At 52.6% G+C, this 19,279-nt stretch overlaps 1 protein-coding gene across 2 annotated transcripts in view; it reads left to right on the plus strand.

Moving 5' to 3' along the window:
• Positions 1-19,279, plus strand: part of Klhl29 (kelch like family member 29) — a 280,513-nt gene that overhangs the window by 238,625 nt on the left and 22,609 nt on the right. The gene's annotated exons all lie outside the window — the stretch shown is intronic.

Below are 19,279 nucleotides of genomic sequence, written 5' to 3' on the forward strand. Positions count from 1 at the left end.
GCTCTCTGTGGTCTCAGGACTCCCCAGGTGACCCCCTCACCACCACCCCCCGTGGCCTCCTGGCCACTCTCCACTCTGCACACAGCAGTCTTTCCAAAGTGCCATTTGACCAGGACCTCCGTACCCAAAACCCTACAGGGGTCCTGTTCACTGCCCCCAAATCACTCCAGCCCCTGAGGCCACTGCATGACAGCTCTGCACCTGCCCATCATGCCCCCACCACACCCCTGCTCAGACCTGCCTTCAGTCCACACCTCTCCCAAAAAACCTCTGCCACCTCCTTCCGGTGCCAGGCTCCTTAGCTACTCATTCTTCTTCCAAAACAGGGGGTCCTGGGAACAGGGCCTGCATCAGAGCCCAGCAGGTGAGCGCCCCACCATGACTGAGAAGGACACGCACCCAGTCTACCCAAGGGACTGTTCTGCCCAGCCCCAGCTCCCTCCCACCTCCCGCTCTGCCCACCGGCCCCATTCTCCATAGGGAAGCCTCATCAGGGTCCCCCAACTACCATCTCAGACCCCCTGCTGCTGCCAAGAGGAAAAGAGTGACCTCCCAAGGAGCTACAGGAACCGGTGTGGATGTGCCCTGGGCAGAGGCCCGTGAGGCAGGACCATTTCAGGAAAGAGGAACATTCTGTCCAACAAGAACTGGTTCTCACAGCCAAAGTGGCAGAGGTAGCCGCCCCCAGCCCCCAAGACGTGAAGCTCAGTACCCTGAGAATCCAGCTCCTCTCCGGGGGCGGGTGGTGGCTAGGGCCCACAGAGGAGCTGAGGGTTGAGACCCCAGGCTAGCCTTCCCCCACCCACACCCAGGCAGAGAGAAGGAGAAAAGCCAGACTGGGGAGTCCCCTGCACCCAGGAAAGCCAGTGCATCCCAGGCACAGAAGGCACCTGCACACTTTGTGCACCCCCCTCCTTCCACTCAGGGCTGGCCTACCCTGCTGAGCTCTGGTTGGGTTGGCTTGGTGCCCCCTCCAGACATGGGGGCAGTGGGGAGGAACATGAGGGCAGATTCTCTCTCCCAGATGAGGTCATTTACCGGAAGGATACGGCCTTACCCACTGGGGAGTAGAGGTGTCCTGACTGACGCTTGTCCTGGGAAGGACCTCAGGGACCATGAGCAACCCTGGCCTCTGAGAGAAGGGAGGGGAGGTGATGAGTCACTGTGCCGAGGCTCTGGAAAGCTGTCTGCTGGGAGCTCTGGGAGCGACCAAAGCGTAAGTGAGGCCCGCTCTGCATGACTGCCCAGTTCTCAAGCACCTGCTGAGATGCACCTGCCCTTGAGAAGGACGAGACACCTGGCAAGTCACTAGACACCCTCCAGTCTCCACCAGGGCGGGGCTTCCGATCTGTTTTGATCATTACCTATTCCCAGTCCTCAAGCACACAGTGGGCGCTCAATAAGTACTTGTTGGATGTATCAGCGTGAATGAATAGCCAATGACTGAGCACAGCCGAGAGTGATCCATGCTGTGGGCAGAACTAAAGCATAAACCCCACAGCGCCATGGGCACATCAGGGAGAATGGGGACCTGGTGGGTCAGACAGTTTGAGCAAAGACCAACCTTCGAGATGGCTCCCAGCTGGGTGTGGCGGCCTGTAATTCCGGCCACTCGGGAGGCTGAGGCAGGAGGATCGTGAGTTCAAAGCCAGCCTTTCAGCAACATTGAGGTGCTAAGTAACTCAGTGAGACCCTGTCTCTAAATAGAATACAAAATAGGGCTGGGGATGTGGCTCAGTGGTGAGTGCCCCTGGGTTCAATCCCCAGTACCAAAAAAGAAAAGAAAAGAAATAGAGATGACTCACGTTAGGGCGTCTCTAGGCAAAAGTCACCCTGAAGAAATTTGTCTTCTTTCATTCATTGGCTTTATGGGTTTGTGTAATTTAATACTCTGCCCTCTCACATCCTCTGTGGTCCAGATAATTTTTGCAGGTCTTAACCTTATTACCTTCTTATTGCCCACTGACCATAGGTCATTCACCTTTTGATGGATCCTCACTCTGTGCAGGGTCACCCCATGCTCTTGAGCAACGATCAAGTGCGCCTCTTTCTCCTGAAGGGGTTTATAGAGATTGTGGGTTTGGGCCAAGATAAGCCCCGGGCCGCAGGCCTTGGCAGTTTCTAGCACTGCAGCTTCTGGGGTCTGGAAGTTGAGCTCACCAGCCCTGTCTGGGGTGTCAGCCCCTTACCCCCAAATAGGTCCATCTTGCCTTGATCCCTTCCAAAGACCTGAGATCCCCCAGTGCCTCAAGTGTGAAGCCCAGACCCTCTGACTGGCTCCAGACACCCCTGGATTTTGCCTCTGCCCCTCCCCCGGGCCGGTGCCCAACCCCACCACCTGCAACCCCTCCTCTGTCTACATTACCACTATTTACTGTGCTGTGAGGGGCTGGGTCTCGCAAGACCCTAGATCTTCCTGGGCCTCCCCTAAAAAGGAGTCCAGGATAAACAAGAAGCTGCAAAATAGAGTTAAACTCTGAAAGCAGAAAGTTGAATTAAGAAGAGCTTGATTCCCAGCAGTTCGTGAGGCTGAGACAGGAGGACAGCGAGTTCAAAGCCAGCCTCAGCATCGTTCAGGCGCTAAGCAACTCAGCGAGACCCTGTCTAAATAAAATACAAAACAGGGTTGGGGATGTGGCTCAGTGGTGAGTGCCTCTGAGTTCAATCCCCGGTACCCACCCCCCAACAAAAAAAAAAAAAAAAAAAAAAAAAGAGAGAGAGAGAGCTTGATTCCGCTCAGTTTTGTGCTATCTGAATGGCGTCAGACAAGTCTGAATCTTTCTCTGAATCTCATTGTCCTCATCTGTACAATGGGTACGATCCCTCATAGAAATTGCCCTGAGGATTAGGGGAGTCAAGGGTTTTTGGGGGGAAGCACGCACCATGGGGCAGGCTTTTGGAGGTGCTGGTATCCACCCATCCCTTAACCCCAGCTGAGGACCATTAGGGAGGAGCCACGGGGCACAGGTGAACGCTGTGGAGTCAAAGGGATGGCTGTCATTTAAAGTGGCCTCTTTTGTTTCGGGGTTTCTGTGCAGGGACCCTGTCCTTTGATTGACACAAGCCCCAGTCCAGCACGTCTCTGATGACAGTGGGGAGGAGGTGGCTGCGCAGGCGCAGAGGCAGGGTGCCCATCCCCGAGCGCAGACGCCCCAGGCTGCTGACGCGCGCGAGGCCGCCCCCCGCCCCGCCCCTCCGGGCCCCGCCCCTGGCGCCGCCGTCACGTGGCGGTCGGCCCCGCCGGGAGGTTCCCGCGCGCGGAGGTGGTGCGTCTGCGAACGTCTATTTGCATATGCGCACGCCGGGTATTTATAACTTCTCTTCAGCCAGTTCCAAGTTATTGATGTCTTAAAGTGACTTTAATCTGAGCCTTCTTTTCTTCAAATGGGCTTTTGATTTCCGGAGTGATATTATACATGGCTGTAAGCTATTGACTGAGCGATTGCCGTTGTGTTCTCAATGTGCTGATGCTGAAAATCTGCGATATAAATAAACTTCCTCTGGTAGAATCATTATAAAGCACAAGCAGCAGAAATTTATGGAAAGAACAGATTAAATGCTTAGACTTAAATTCTTCAGCGTGCGGCTTGCCCTAAACTGCTGTGTCTGGAATTTGGGCTGCTGATTCAGGTGGAAAAAATCAAACGGACACATCGCTTGTCGGTGCATTTTTACTATGATCTATTGTGTTGCCAAAAGAGAAAGCTCAAAAGCTGCCATTGATAATCCTGGTTAAAACTTGGGGCATAAATTATTGAGACGTGTAGTTTCTTTTCGGAGTGGTTGGGGATTGGGGCGGTGGCGTAGTAGAGAAATATAACATCAATATGTGCTTATGCATTGTAATGTGGGACATTTTTATGTCCATAATAAAACATTCCGCCTACAACTATGTTTATGAAAGCAACAGATAGGAAGATCCATAATGCCACTTAATAGAGTTAATCACCTCCCATCGGAACGTTTTAAAAGGCTTTTTATTGCATGCTGAAAAGCCCTGACCATAATTAATTCTCGGCACACTGTCAGGTGCCAGTCAGAGGGCTGGAGGCAGCGAAGGGAACTTTCTAGCATACTGGGGTTGAGAGGATTCTCAGGACTCTACCCAGCTGTCAGAGCTCCAAGGTTTAAATTCAGGACTCTAGCCACTGGGCTGGACTGTGTCAAATGCTGGGCTCTCTGGCTGGGACTTGGGGCTCAGGGCCCAAGATGTAAATTCTGAGCTTAGCCTGGTGTCTAGGGTTTTGACTTTGGGCTGGTCTGGGCTGTCAACTCTAGATTCCCGGTGACCCTCTAGGTAAGATGGCCACACTGCCGGAAGTCAGAAAAATGGAGTAGGTCAGTCTGCTGTGAGCGAGGTGAATCCTGTTGACCACAGAAGGGCCCCCAGTGTGCTCTCTCAGCATCTCTCACCATTCCAGCCAGTTTTCTACCAGGGAGAGGGAAGCACTGAGCATGCCCGCCGCTGGCCTGCCCTGTGGTCAGTATGAGAGCTGCTCCCTCAAACCAATAAGCTGCCATGGGACAGACCCCATTATCAGGGCCCACAGCCAATCAGCCTGGAGGCTCTGGGGCTAAGGACGCACCCTTCTCTTCCCAAAGAGCTGCTTTTATCTCCTTGACCCTCATCTCACACAGCTGAAGACTAGAACACAGGGAATCTCCCAGACAGCTCAGGGAAGCTGAGGAGGTGAAGGGTCAGCCTGAAATAATTAAAGAATACTTTGCCCTTTAAAATTGTATTCAAGCCAGCAAGGGAGAAGCAGGCAGGAGGGAGATGGTGCTCTCCCAGGCCTCGGGCCTCACTGAAACTAGGCAGTGATTCTGGAGCATCTGTTCTGGAGTTCTGGAGCCAGCTGGTCCTGTAGGGGAGGGGAGACTTCCTGGATGTGAAAACTCTTTGTCTTCTTGGAAAGTTGGGCAAACTGGAACTGAGAGTGGCCTGTGAGGGCAGGGAGGCCGAGCCCTGTCTCCCAGAACTACGTGGTAAACTTCTTTCTCTCTGTGGGCCTGGAACCCCAGCATGTGTTAGGGCTTGGATGGGTGGGTTGTCACCAGGGACTCAGAGACTTGTGCTTGAGAGGTTACTGTAACAGGTCTTTGCTGAGTCGGAATCACACCTGAACTGAATTCTGGTACCCAACTGAGACACTGGCACTGAATTTCCATTGTGGCCTGAAAGGGTTGAAAGCCCTCTGCCCCCTTCCCATCCCTAGCACGGCCAGTAGTGAGAGTGATGCTTAGTGAATTTGCTTTTTCACAATATGGGCTGCACTTGGAGTCCAGTGGGGATACTGTCTACCCTTGCCCTGGTGAATACAGGCCTCTCCCACTCTAGGTTAAACAAAGTCACAGGATAATTGGGGAAATAGTGAAGTGTGGGTAATATGGAGGAAACACTCAGTCCTTCCATTAGTCAAAAGAAATGCATTGACACCTACTGTGTAGAACAAACCAGACTCTGCCCTCTCAGAGCTCGCATTCCAGCACCCTGCAGCATCCCAAAGGGTTATGGCATCTCCCTTCTAGAAGAAGCAACTATTAAGAAATACTGATTCTCCCAGGGCTGAGACAGGTTGAGCTTCCCCACAACTCTGAGCACAGTTCTCAGGTGGATCTTCCCAACCACCTGGAGTCACTTCCTAACCACGCTCTCCCCCTAGCAAGCTCCCTCCACCCCCCACAACACCTGGGGGAGTGTGCCAACCTCAGGAAGGACACAGTGAGGAGAATCCTCAGGAAGGGGGAAGCTCCAGGCTTTCCCAGGGAGCAGAGCAGGGAGCAGCCAGCTGCAGAACTGGCTTACTTACCCTTGAGCAACACAGCAAGGGCATCCGGGAGTGGAGGAGACTGTGGCTGCTCAGCATGGCCTGGGGTCCACAAACCATGGCAGAGACATGGGAGTGCCAGTCTCTGATCTAGGCAAGCTTTCTTCTGAATTCCACTGAGTCCTGATTAGGTAAATGAGCTATAGGCTGTGGTCAGGCAGACAGCATGTGTGGGGCACCCTTCTAAGCAGAACAAGTGCCCAGCTATGTGCCAGCCCACCCAGACTGGCACAGGGATAAAAGCCCTTGGTGATCATAACTGTCCCCTCAGCAGCTTTCAGGCACCTGCCACAGCCCCTCTCCCTGCTCTCAATGCTGGTGGCATTGGAGTACCCACTGGGCAGCTGCTCTGACCCCTCCTGGCCTGTGGCCTGGAAGGAGCCCTAAGGCCTGAGTACATGGGGGGAGGGGGGCTTCAGTGGGCAGAGCCAGGCTTAGTGAGGTCACCTAGGGAACTTCTGGGATAAGTTTGCTAATAGAGATGTTGTTCTGGGAGGTCATGATACCACCTGTCATTAACCCAGGCACCCTGCCTGAGGTTCTCACCAAGAAATCGTAGGTGGCTGCTTGCAGGCAAGTGAGTGATTTGCAAGGACCATGAGAATATTTGCATAAACATATGTATGGAAGTGTGTATTTATTTGCATTCATTTGCATAAATTGCTGGCTCTGGGAGCTGTTGAGCTGTCGTTCCTTAGTTTTATTTTATTTTTTTCGGTAAATGTCCTTGCGCTCTGAGTGCAGATCTGAACAAAAAGGCAAAAACAACAGCAGTACAGAGACTGGAGGCCAGAGGTTTTCAAACTTTGCTACTCATTAAAATCTCCTGGGAGCCTTTAGAAATCCTGGTGTCTGGATCCCTGCCACCCCTCATACTGTTGAATCAGAGCCTCTGGGGATGGAGCCTGGGCATCAGCATTTTTTAAAAGCTTCCAGGGGGATTAAATGCACAGGCCAAGACTGAGAAGCAATGCCCTAGCTCAGGCCTATGTCAGATCAGACCAGCCTCGGATTCCTGCCAGTGGCACCAAGCACCTCACGCCACCTTTCCAAGCCTTCATGTGCACAAACACTTGAAAACATACATGCATTGAGGGGTGTAAAGTGCTGATTTCAACTAGCACACAGTGGGTTCTCTGCATCATCACTGCCACTGCAATGTCCCCCTCTAAAGACCTGAGGATCCAGATCCTGGCTGCTCTTCTGGCCCTGCCACCTAGCTGCTCTGAACTAAGCCTCAGGCTCCAACCAGCCCCAAGAAAGCTGAGAGCCAGGGACTGCTCTGTCTGTTCTCCTTCAAGGTGACTATCAGGCTGTTGAGTCCATCACTGCCCAGGTGCACAGGAAGTGTGTGCCTGCAACTGGGAGACCTGGGATTCTGGAGCAAGCCCACCCAGCCCTGCCAGCCTCCCTGTGTTTCCCTCTCCAGCCAACAGAGCCAAGCACAGGGTCTGAAGGCTTAGCTTCTTCTCTCCCTGCTAGGCGCTTCCTGGGGGAAGAGGGATGTTGGATTTCTGGAAATGACTAAAGTCCTTCAAGGTGGTTTTCTGTCCACTATCACATTTTTCTCACTGTTTGGTGCCTTCACCGCCAATCTGGTCACCGATCATCGCCGCCCAGCCAGCTTCCCCAGACTGTGTGCTTTTCTTCCTTCTGTCTTTCCTTGGGACAGCCCTTCCTTCATGACCAATGGCCCAGATTCACCCACCCGAGACCCAGCTCCGTGCCTTCCACTGCAAAACACCCTTCTGCAACCCAAGAGCATGTCTCTCTTCCCTGGGTCACTCGTTCTAACTTTACCTGAAACTTGTTTGAGGCCAGAGCTATGCCAGGCTCTGAGGACAGTCGGATGTGGGCCCTGCTTTTAAAAGCTTTCCCCTTCCCCAGCACCACAGAAACAGAAGGAAAACAGAAGGCCTTGGTCTCCTGCTGGGTAGATGCCCCCATTGCAGGGTGCTGCCCAGGGCTGTGCTGCAGATTTAGTAATGGGACACCTGGGCCATTACCTGACTGCACAAGTTCAGCAGGGAGGGTAGTGTGGGTTTCAGAAGCTCCAGGAGGCAGAGGGGAGCAGATGGGGATTTAGAGGGCAGCTTCAGTGTCAGCTAAGGTGGCAGAGTTCACTTCTCACCTGGATCCACTTTTTCTGGGGCAGGTGGGCTCACATCTAGGACCGTGGCCAGCCTGATCGCCTGGTTTGCAGATGCTCCCACACCCTCAGGCCAGGAAAATCCTGCCCCATAGTCTGGTTGTAATCTCCACTCACCTGGACCAGCACATTCCACTCACTTCCACCCACCAAAAGCAGCATTTGCCCTGAGAAGGAACGAGTCTAGACCCCACAGTAGAGCTGTAGAATCTCTAGGGAGCCTAGAAATGGCTTCCCTTCCAATAAAGAGCTTTGATACAATGTACATATATGCCACTATTCAGCACCAAGGCAGAGTTGGCAGGAGGGCCCTAACTGAAGCTGGCGGGGACACTCCAGGTCAGGCCAAGCAATATCTGACCCAGCTCAGGGCTTTGGTTGGGTGCTGTGACTACAGTGCAAAGGGAACCCTCTGTGAGTTTCTGTGTGCCACAGAGGACTGTGGATGCAGCTGGGCAGGAGCCCCCACATAGCTGTAGTGCCTCAAGGGCCCCAGGGCCAGAAGGAGTCCTGGCTCTTTCCTTTATGGTCAGAGTTGTTCACTCAATAAGCAGGCATTTCTCTGCCTCACCTGGTGCTTGGTGCGGGGGTCCCTGCCCTTGAGCAACTTCTGATGTAGAGATAAGTAAGTGGACTTGGACCAGTGGTAAGCCAAGGTTAGTGGCTCATGCTCAGTGACAGACGGTGGCTCTGATCTTGCAGGATGGATAGGTATTTGGGGAGGGGTACCAGGGATTAAACTCAGGGGCACTCGACCCACTGATCCACATCCCCAGCTCTGTGTTGCATTTCATTTGGAGACAGGGTTTCACTGAGTGGCTTAGTGCCTCACTTTTGCTGAGGCTGACTTTGAACTCTTGATCTTCCTACCTCAGCCTCCCTAGCCACTGAGCTGACAGGCCGGTGCCACCACACCCGACTACATAGGTACTTTCTGAAGAAGGAATTCCAGGCTGTTGGAGTGGCCATGGAGAGGTCTTACTAGTTCCAACACTCTTGTGACCATGCTCCAGAGTGAGTACTCCTTTCCGTCATGACAAGAAAACTGTATGAGGGCAGGGATTCAAGCTGTGAGGACACTTATGTCTCCACACTGATGCTGAACCCAGCATACTGTGGTGCTCTGTAAGTGTTGATGCCTTCACTGCCTATCTGTCACCTATGGTCACTGTGACCCATGCTAGACACAGATTGGCCTAGCAAGCTGCGGCTCAGCTTTCCAGCATATGTGTCTAAGCAGGGAGTGGTCCCTACCACAATGTGCCCACCCCAGCCAGCTTTGGGCCCAGGGACCAGTGACCAGCGAGGCTTCCCCATCTGTTCAGTCCACCCCAAGCAGAGGCCCCCAGAACCAGGCGCACAAATACACAGGCCTGGCCCCACCAGCAAACTACAGCAACTATTGGATCACTACACCCAACGTGTTTATAAAAGTAGAACTGGGCATTTATAATAGGGTCTGGTAGATTCCTTGTGTAAATTAGCTCCTGGTTGCCATGACCAAAATACCTGACAAGAGCAATTTAGAGGAGGAAAATTTATTTGGGGCTTACAGTTTCAGAGGCCCAGTCCCTGGTCAGCCTACTCAATTGGTTTGGGTCTGAAGTGAGTCAGAACAACATGGCAGAAGGGCATGGTAAAGAGTAGTTCACCTCAGCCAGAAAGTAGAGAGAAAGGGAGGGGCCCAGGGACAAGATATAATCCCCAAAGATATTATTTAAGTTTCTTTCATTCACACTCCACCTTCCTGCAGTTACCACCTAATATTCCATTCAAATTATTAATCCACCAAATGGATTAATCCACTGATTCATTTACAGCTCCCAGAATCTAGCATGATCTAATCATTTCACCTCTGAATATTCCTACATTGTCTCACACATGAGCTTATTGGGGAATATCTCATATACAAACCGTAGCATTCAGCTTCCCAGGAAAAACAGACTGTCAAGCTAAATACCTGTAGGGAAGTGACCCAGGCAGAGAGGGGTATCATTAAATCCAGGAGCTCAGCTGAGATAACAGGGACAGCATGAAAAGTCCCATGACAGGGAAATCAATCTAGAAGGTCACAGAGTGCAGGCCCGTGTGCCCAAACAGCCCTCCCTGCTTGGACCTGAGGTCTCTGATCATAGATCATCAGTTGGAGCCACAGTGTCCATGGCTGCACCCTGGACACTCCTGGTGTGCACCAGCGGCTGCACCAGGGCTCTGGAGATGTAGGCTGTGACAAAAGATGTTTCTACACATCAGAAAATAGAATTTTACAGGCAAAGAACACATACATGGAATAAAGGATTGGCACAGGAAGCTGGGATTTCAGGAGGTATAATATGAAGGAGAGAGTGGGGTCCTGCCAGTAGAGCCCACCTGTCAATCCTTCCTAGACCAATTTTGGGGTGCTTCCTCATAGGCTGGGGCACCACACATGCCCATATGATAGGCAGAGCAGGTGTGTGGGGCACCATGCCTTGTTCACAGGGGCACCAAAACAGTGGTCCACCCCAGCAGGATGAGGGGGTGGCTTCTCCCCAGTAGCCATGGTTTTCCCCCTGGGCCTGCACAGAACCTTGAACCCCCACACTGTGCAGGGCTGGAAACTGAGTACCAAAGGATACAATCTACTTCCTCTTTTTTTGTGTGCTTTGTAGGATTTTTCTACTTTTCCTATAATGATTATAGAGATTACTTGTATGATAATAAAAGATTACTAGTTGTATGAAAACCCAGAAATTACTCCCAGGCTTCCACCTCCTCTGGAATAGCAGGAGGCAGGTGTGTTGCCCAAGACAGACCCAGTCAGGAGAGCTGGGGCAGAGAATAGGGACAAATGTTCTTTGAGTAAACTATGGAGGGCACAAGGTGGGCAGAGAAGCATACACACACAGATGTACAGACACACGCTCTCCTCCCCTGACTCCTCACCCCGCATCCTCCCAGGCCACAAATTCCCCCTCAGTGGGATTCAAAGTGTTCTGAGCTGATATTAGCCCCCAGCATCTGGGGTTTCCGTTTCATTTCCCTCTTTACCTGGGTAACTGAATTGATTGTACTCCCAGCTCCAGTTCACTAATTCTTGCAAATCCTTTAAAACTATTGATTTATTTGCTGGGACTGTGGTTCACAGAATTCTTGGGAAATAATGGCTTTTGCTAAGGCAGGCAGAGGAGACCCATAGCTTTTCCCTTCTGCTGGTGTCTCTGTCCTGCCAGTTCCCCCTCCACCCCTGACAGAACTTCCTCCCACCTCCTCTCTGAGTTGTCCTGACAACTGTCTCTCATTAAATTGCCAGCTCCCCCATCCTGGGAACACATTCCCAGAATGCACCAAGTGCCCAGCATAGAGAAGATGAGATCACCTGAAGTTCCCACAATCTGCAACTGAATAGACTTGGTCAACTGCTCCAGGGCACCCCCTAACCTCTGTAGTGCTCTCCCTACTTTCTAGGGATTTGGAGCTCTCCAGGGTGCTGAATGTGGCTCCCTTGTCTGGCCCCAACTATCTCCTGGCTCCTTGACTCCAGCTCCTTCAGCCAACAACTATCCTCACCTCCCAAGAGCCCACCCTCCCATGGGAAAGCAGTGTCCCTGAATATACTTGCTGTAGGCAGAACACAGTGCCTTCTAGAAGACGATGCTCCCACCCTCACCCCACCCCAGACATTTGGTTCAGTTCAGTCCCTGGGGCCAGATCAGGATCTCATCTTCCAGTAGTTATTAGGATCAAGGCCCCTCAAGATACTCCCCTGGTACCAAGTTCTAGCCCCTGGTGGGGTCACCTGCCTCACAGAGGAACTATGGGGCCACCCTCCCTCCTAAATGCCTGACACTCTGGCTGCCCCCATCCCATGGACCTCACCCCCACATGGTGCTTCCAAACCCCACCTGCAGCCTTCCAGTCCCCACGGAGCTCTTCAGAACCCTGGTTTGACTTGCCAAGCAGTTTAACTCACTCCACATGCTGGTCCCTTCTCCAGAAGGCTACTCCAGAGTCCCAGCTCTCTGCAGAGCCCTTCACAAGTCCAAAGGGCCTTGACCTCATTTATCACCAGATTCTTCCAAGGTCTACCCTTCTCCTGAGATCTCTCAGCCCAGAGCTCCCTCCCCATGATATTGTTATCCTCTCCTGCTCAGAGTATCACTACTACACCACTACAGGCTCCATCCTCCAAACAGGGGAAAGAATTAAATGGGAGCTTCTTTACTGGTCCCAGGAAGGACCAATTGATACTCATGTTGATCTGGTCAAGGCACTTGCTCCAACTGCAGCCTCAGGGTTTGCCCCATGGCCTTCCCTACTCAGCCAAGGGGTTTGCCCCACCCTGACCACCCTCTGGCTCTTAGCACTGGTGCAAGGGTCCTGACTCTGCCCCCACCACCCCCATTTCTACCCAAAGACCAAGAGGCCATTGCCTTTGACTCCTGCCCTCTAGGCAAGGTCTGTCAATGAATGCGACTAGTATTGGCTTGGGTTTAGAAGATCCTGCCACCTAGGCACCTTCAGAACCTGGTGCGCTGAGAGGACTGACTTTCTCTGGCCACCAGGTGTGAAGGTCCCTGTTCCACAGAGACCCCCTGAGGACTCCGTGCTGAACCTGTGCTCAGTGACTGCTGAAGTGGTCACCAAAGCCATTTAGGGCTCTTCAAAGCTATTGGAGCTGAACAGAATAATTAAATCTCTCCTCAAAATGGACCTAAAAAAATGAATGTGACAATGCATTAACAACTGTAGATTGTCCTTCAATTGTGGGATCATCACTGCTGTTCCTAGCACAGATGTCTCCTGAAGTCCAAAGGGGCTTGACTTTTACATTCTGCCCATCTGACTCCATACAACTATGACATTTCAAATCGTTCAGTTGGATCTTGTTTAGGGGAAGATGTTCTCACCATCTCTCACACCTCTGCATGTGGTCTGCAACCCACCCTGAATTCCAATCAGAGAGGAACATTTTGTACAAGGCGTGATGCCAGAAGCTCCGGAGGCCAGAGAGGCAAGCCCTCCAGGGGCTCACAGCGCAGAGAGGAGACAGGAAGACAGAGGGATGGACGGGGCCTAAGAAACAAGTGGAGGGGAAGATTTTGACAAAAGGGCAGGAAGAGAGAAGCAAAGCAGAGGAACAGGATATACTGGGCATGAAGTTAGAGAATGGGGACTTGAAGAGAAGATGAAGCTACACACAAAGGGAAAAACAGGTCACAGGGCAGGGTTGTAGCTCAGTGGTACAGTGTTTGCCTACCATGTAGGACGCCCTGGGCTCAACTCTCAACACAGGAGTGGGGGGAGGAGTGGGCTTCATGAGCCATAGTGAAGAGTTTAGAAATAAGGGATCAAGACCTTCCTTGACTGGGTGGACCCTAGAGGAGGAAAGGGCTCTGGAGGTCACACGGGGACTGTGGTGACTCCACAACTAGGTTTAGGCTTCCCAGTCCTGCTTTCCCCAAGCCCAAGTTGGCAGATATCTCTGGTCAATCTCTGGACGTAAGGGACACAAGCACAAATCCAGGGAAAGATCAAGGGAGGTTTCTGTTCATCTTATGAAAGTTTTAAACAATTCTAAGGAGAAAAATGCAAGTGACTTTTATGTCCTCTTAGAGGGCATAAGAATGTTCCAACTGGAGGGTACACTTCGGTTCCAGCCAGAAAACATATATGGAGCACCCCGTGGGTACAGCCCCGGGGCGAGGCTGTAGATGCAAAGATGGCATTTGTTGCCACATTTCACTGCTAAGGAACCAGGTCTTGTTCCCCAGTGTGGTAGAACTTTAAGGGGTACACTGGTGAGAGGTTATGGCAGGAGTTTCCATCTGGACAGCAGGACAACGGAAGGTGTCCTCATCAACACTCCAAGTCCAAGCAAGAAGTCAGTCTTTCATGTTTCCCTTCCCTAAAGGAGGGTCTGCCTGCACGGGACCTTTGACATCACCCAGCCCAGCAACGGGATCAGGGCCAAGGTGGTACGATATCCCTCCCGCTCAGGCTCAGCATTCAGCCTGCAGGCAGTTTGATTCTGTCTTCCCTGGAAGCTGGCACCCACCTGGCCCTCAAGGTCAATTCTCAGGCCAACTCTTCTTTGGAGAAGAACTTGGGGGAGAAATGCAGATCTGATCAAATCAGGAGTGAGGGAGGAGGAGGAGAGCAGCATTCAGCATGGGAAGCGATCCATGAGACTCCCGGTGCTCCAGGACTGGTCTGGCCATGCTGAGCATCCGCTGCAGGAGGCTCTGTTTGTGCAAAGCCCCCATTTGTCCCCACAATGTCAGCCCATGTCGGGCTTCTCTGCTCCTGGATGAATTACCCTCTGGGAATTCATGACAGAGTCTTCGCTGGGCTTTCTCAGTATATTTCCCAACTGCTCTGAGTTTATAATTTTTTCAGGCCCTTTATCAAATATGTGTCATAAATACCAATGGGACTGGGAACATTTATCACCTCGCTGGATTCCTACTTGAGCTCTGAAAAAAATTATTTGGCCACACGACCTTTCTCAGGGCTCTGATTTAATGGACTTCTCTGCTGCAAAGCCACTGGAATTCTTTGCCTTTTAATATTTGACATCTCTTCCTCTTTATTACCACCTCGAACAGCCCTTCTAGTCCAGCTGGAACGAGCCCATTAGTCTCTGACAAATAACTTGTGTCGTTTGGTGAAAAATATGCAGAAGTTTGGCTGCAACTTCATCTCCAGTCTTGGTTCTGTCAGGGGCCTTGTTCTCTTCTAAACAAAGCATCTGACCCCAGGCAGACCCTCCTCAGAGTCCCTGGTCCTTCTCATGTCCCCTGCTTCTGGGTCCACAGAGCCATTTCACAACAACCACTTCTAATGGGGTTGGAAACTGGGGTGGCTAGAGATGCCCGGAACTAGGTGAAAGAATTAGCCTCAGAGAAGCATCACACACAACAGCTAAAGAGTGGTAGGGACCCAAGTGTCCATCCATGGGTGAGTGGATAAACACAATGTGCTCTCTGTATACAATGGAATAGTAGTCAGACTTTTGGAAAAGGAAACTCTGATGTGTGCTACAACATGCATGAACCTTGAGGGAAATCCCCTAAGTAAAGTAAGACAGTCACAAATGGATAAATGCTATAAGATTCCAGGTCGGAGGCTTGCAGAGCCGTCAAACTCATCGAGACAGAATGGTGGCCAGGGGCTAGAGGGAGCAGGGAATGGGAAGTAGTATGTTTAGTTGGGAAAGATGAAAAGAGTTCCAGAAGTCTGTCTGCACAACAGCGTGAATGGACTTAATACCACTGAACTGTACACTTTAAGATGGTTAAGATAGGACATTCTAACACAGTTTTTTAAAAATTAGCCTGAAATCGAACTAGCAAAGAAGAAACTGACACCAGGAAAATTCTGGGAGCACTTGAATCCTTCATCTATTCAGGTCCTCTGTATCAGGCACTCACCACATGACAGACAATTCTAAAACTTAGTGGCTTCAAATAATAACCACGTTATTTCAGTGATGATTCTGGTTTGGTGATTTGGGCTAGGCTCGGTTGATCTCGGTCAGGCTGGGCTGGTGTTGGCAGGGGGTAGCTAGTCTAAATGACCCATCCGGGATGACTCCTCTCTGCTCTAAGGCCGTCCCCAGTTCATTCACATGGTGGCGATGGCAGGGGCCTCCAGAGACTGAGCAAAAGCCAGCAAAGCTTCTTGAGGCCGTGGCTCACACTCACACAAGGCCATTTCTGCCACCTTGTATGGTCCAAAGCAAATCACAAGGCCAGCCAAGATTGAAAGGGTGGGGGAAATGACCTCCACCCCTTAATGGGGAAAACTGCAAAGAATTTTTGCAATCTACCACAAGGGCTCTATATATGCTAGTCCCTGAGCTGAGTGATGCAGATAAAAACATAAATAAAACACAGTCTAGTGCCAGAGGCAGGCATGTAAATAAATAATCACAACACACAGCGTGCTATATAGAAGGCAACCCAGGATCTATGGGAGAGTGGGGGGAGGTAGGGGGCAGGCGGGGGGAGGAAAGAGTCAAACAGGCCTGGGCAAAATCCTGGCAGTAAAGGACCAAGAAAGATCTGCGCAGGGGAACAGAGGCTCAGTGAGGGCACCTGTCTGGACACAGGGAGTCTTCACTGGGGAGTAAAGGGCCCCGGGAAGTGAGGAGGATCTGGGGTGGCAGGAGGCCTTACAGGTGCCTTGCTGTCCCCAACCCCCTCAGCTTTCAGGGCTGGTGTAAGCAGAGGCTGATGGCCAGGTTCTGTGGAGGTGGCTTGGAGGGGACAGGTAGAAACACGAGCATCCTCTAAGATAACTGCAGAGACTCCGGTCCAAGAGCATGACAGTCAATCAAGTGCTCTCTGTCAGGGGTACCGCAGGGACAGAGCTCCCCACTATGTGGCAGGGCTCAAGGCAGCCACTTCATGGGAAAGGCCAGGGCATGGGATCCTGCAGGCACGGCAAGGACATCCCCACCCAAAGCCAAAGGGACCAGAAATTACTCTCTGATGGCAGTCATGGGATGGGGGGGGGGGGTCTTGAGGCCAGGGTACGGTCCCAGGTGAGCTCCAGCTGACAGACCCATCACTCATGGTGCCCAACTGAGCCTTCTCCTGAGGAGGACCAAAGGTCTCTGGGCTGTCCTCTCCTCCAAATTCTGGAGCCATTGACTTCTACAGGAGCAGGAAGCCTGCTTTGAAGACCCAGCCCTCCCCACACCAAGACTTGCTTGTTGGAGGGTTTCTCCACCAGGCACCGGGGAGGTTGAGATGCATGTGAGGCCAGCAGGTCCTGGCTGCCTCCTGTGGGGGGTTCTGGTCCCTCTGACAAGCACAGCCTGACGTGGCCCCTCCCGGCCGGCGCGGCAGGCAGCAGCGGCACATACCAACTGATCGATACTTTGAATGCCCCGGGGCCTGCTGTGAGAAGGAATCCCCTGGTGAGCACTTTCATAAATTGAAAGATTCTTCTGGAAGTGAATAATCTTCCCCAGCTATTAAATCCAGATTCCTGAAAGGGACTCAGAGAGAACAGAAAGCACCCCCATGTAGGACAGTGGCACCTGGATCTCCAGGCACCTGACTCTGGCCCCAGGATTTCTGGGGCAGCAGGTGGGCTGTGGACAGAGTCATTGCTGGGACCTTGACCCGAAGGGAAAATCTTGAAAATATCAGAACATGTGGGTCCAGCAACAGGAGCACCAAGTGCACCGCGGGTTTGCTTGGTCCCCAACGCACCACCTGATTCCGCAGACATGTGGCCATGTCTGGCCCTCACTGCAGCATGAAGACCAGGGGACCACAGAGCAGGAGTCCCTGCCCCTTTGTGCATAAAGTGATAGGAGCCCAGCCGGCTCGGGCAACCTGCCCAGGGTCACATAATCACTTAGTGAAGAGGCCAGAACAAGAACCAGGATCCAGGTTTTTGGAATCCCAGCCTGGAATTCTTTGCCCCATTCACAGGGTTCATGGTTTGGGAATTAATTTGATTGGGGGCTGTTTTTGGAGTCCACATGTATGAACAGAGCCCTCCCTGAGCCGTCCCTTCCCTGTCTTGCCTCTGCTCACACCACTGTTCCCATGGCCTCAACTGTAGCCCAGCCTCTAGCCTCCCCGTCCTGCCTCTCCGCCTCCTCCCACAGGCCCACAACTAGACTCAGCCTCCACTCCCTCCCTCCCTCCCTAGATGTCCCATGCTGCCTCTCACAGTCCCCTCCCACAGCACCGAGGCCTGCACACCCTTCTCTGTCCTTCAGTTACTGCTGCATTCAGGACCTCCCCTTCACCCCTGGAGCCGGGCGGTCATCACCATCAACAAGAGCTCCCCTAAGCTCCCACAGTGAGCCAGGAACGCTGCTAACCACCTACCAAGCGCCATCTCGGTAACCACCAATAAATGAGGGGACCGAGGCCCTGGGTGTCTGTTCTCCTTCCCAAGGCCACACAGCTGGCTAGAGGCAGAGTTCCGGTTCGCCCTCAGGCCTGGCTCCAAGGCCAAAGTCACCATGTGGGTCCTTCCTGCCTCCCATCCTGCCTCTGTGTAGGATCACTGGACACCCATATCTAACCTCGCCACAACCCCTGCACAAGACACCCCCGTGGCTCCCGCAGGCCCCAAGATAAACCTGGATTACAATGTCCTTGGAATCTGGCAACCTGGGAGCATGTCTCATTGTTCCCCAAGCTGTTCACTGCCTCTGTCCCACATGCCACATGTCCTTGACTTTGGTCTCTGTACCTTGCTGGCCTCGGTCTGGAGTATCTGCCCCCTGCTCCAGGTCCAAGCATGCCCCAGGTGGAGACCCCAGTAGGGCCCCCAACACACATGCCCCTGTGGGCACTCTGCCAAGGCCCCAGGTCAGCCTGTAATGGCGGGAGTCTGAGGTTTGGCACTGCCTGGGGCACTCCGAGAGCACATTCACTACCTCAGTCCCCGAGTGCAGCTTGTTCTCTGAGGCCCGGCTTCCTCGGCCTTCCTCCTTAGCGCGTGTGCTTGCTAAGGACGGCCTGCCTGACCGCCAAGGCCCAAAGCCTGGGAGCGGCCCATCATGATTTTCACCACTCTCTGCAGGTAGAAGCTGGAGCCTCAATCCCCACTTCACAGGTGTAGAAGCAGAGGCCCAGAGATGCCCAGGGGCTCATCCAGAGACATTCGAGCTCATGGCGTGTGAGACAGACTGGGCTCAAGGGGAGTCTCAGCAGGTGGCCCATGTTTGTCCCTTTGAACAGCAACAGAAGCAAGGCGCACCAGAGCGAGATTCTTGAATACAAAATGGGGTTCAGCATAATCCTGGAAGGCTGGGGGGTTGCAGGGGGACTTGTAGACTGGGACTTGCTTCCATGGGCCGTCATCTCCCGTTTGCTTGCACAATGACATCTAGGTTGTTCTGACCCAAGGACCTGGCCTCTGAAGCAGCTGTTAGCCACACCAAGGGCAGGCTTTGTTCAGGGGTCCTGTGGCAAGCAGGTGGGGAGAGGGTCATCTGAAGGCCCTCACTTTTGCAGAGGAAAAAGTATAAAATAAATAAATCAAATGGGGCAGCCGGCAGGCTCTTCCCTCCTTCTCCCTCCTAAGCCTTGGGTGGGTCTGGGAGAAGCGTCCAACACCCCCAGGTCTGGAGCCATGGCCTGGGCTCTGTCTGTGCCAACCCCAGGTGGCCAAATTCCAGGCAAAGGTAGGTGTACACCTGGGTGAGAAGACCCCAGAGGCTACTTCCTGGGACCTGCAGGGGCTGCAAACCAGCTTCCCATGTTGAACCCCCAAACAAGAGTGGGAGTCCTAAGAGGCTGGCCCAGAAAATGGGGGGTGCAGAGAGCGCCTGTCCCTTGCTTGCTCA

Source organism: Callospermophilus lateralis, chromosome 14 (genome assembly GCF_048772815.1).
Source record: "Callospermophilus lateralis isolate mCalLat2 chromosome 14, mCalLat2.hap1, whole genome shotgun sequence".
Classification (NCBI taxonomy): Eukaryota; Metazoa; Chordata; class Mammalia; order Rodentia; family Sciuridae; genus Callospermophilus; species Callospermophilus lateralis.